General features: G+C 41.3%; 1 protein-coding gene across 1 annotated transcript in view; it reads left to right on the forward strand.

Annotated features, from left to right (window-relative positions):
* Window positions 1-912, forward strand: part of LOC107086003 (zinc finger protein AEBP2-like) — a 45,015-nt gene that overhangs the window by 17,629 nt on the left and 26,474 nt on the right. The gene's annotated exons all lie outside the window — the stretch shown is intronic.

The following is a 912-nucleotide window of genomic DNA, read 5'->3' on the forward strand; positions in this document are numbered from 1 at the left end:
AAAATGCATCCAAGCATCTGACTTGAAATGTGATGGAGCCGCGGGGCGAATTTTCTCAGTCTCCTCCATATTTTGTTTACGAATGAGTCGTCGCAGACATTCGTAAACAATGCTTGTGACACAAGGCAGCGGGCGTCAAAACATCCGCAGCGACATCTGCTGGCCTGGAAGTTGTATTCGACTTGATTTGGCTGATGTGCGCCAACCATTCATGTATTTTATTAGTTCATTTTTTTTTTTTATATAATCGATTCTTGCCTTCAAGAATCGATGCAGTATATCACAAAAATTAGAATCTCGATGCATCGTCATGACGATTATTTTGCACACCCTTACTCCCGACTGGTTTCGGCAAGAGTAGCCTGGCTGTTAGTACGTCATATGCTTCGTTGATCTGATTGGTTTATTTGGCCCATCTATCACCAACATAGGCCAATCAGCTAACCAGTGTTTTCGCCCCTTCCCAAAATTACTTCAACAGAAGGTTTCCAGATGGATATGCGGAGCAAATCCATCTGGCGGAGTCAGGTTAATTTTGAATGGCTGCTACTGTATGTATGAGTAGTGGATCTAAACGCAGCATTAAAGGCAGAATCCAGTAAAGCTTAGACCGAGCAAAAGTGACGGCCTACATCTGATACAAAAAACATGAAACACTGCACTTTAAAAACACAAAAAAATTGTCTTTCAAATATAAATCCAATTAATCGACTCAATAATGTGGTTTAATATAATATTGGTACCGTATTTTCGCGACTATAAGGCGCACTTAAACGTCTGTTTTTTTCCTCAAAATGTGCGGTGCGCCCTATGTGTGTTGTAACTGCGACTTTTGAGAACACCCCATTGAGGAGATGATGAAAGAGTGGCTGAATGTAAGGAGACCAGGTGTTTTTTTTTTCCACCCCTCAC

This window comes from Cyprinodon variegatus, unplaced genomic scaffold (genome assembly GCF_000732505.1).
Source record: "Cyprinodon variegatus isolate N-32 unplaced genomic scaffold, C_variegatus-1.0 Scaffold140, whole genome shotgun sequence".
Taxonomy (NCBI): Eukaryota; Metazoa; Chordata; class Actinopteri; order Cyprinodontiformes; family Cyprinodontidae; genus Cyprinodon; species Cyprinodon variegatus.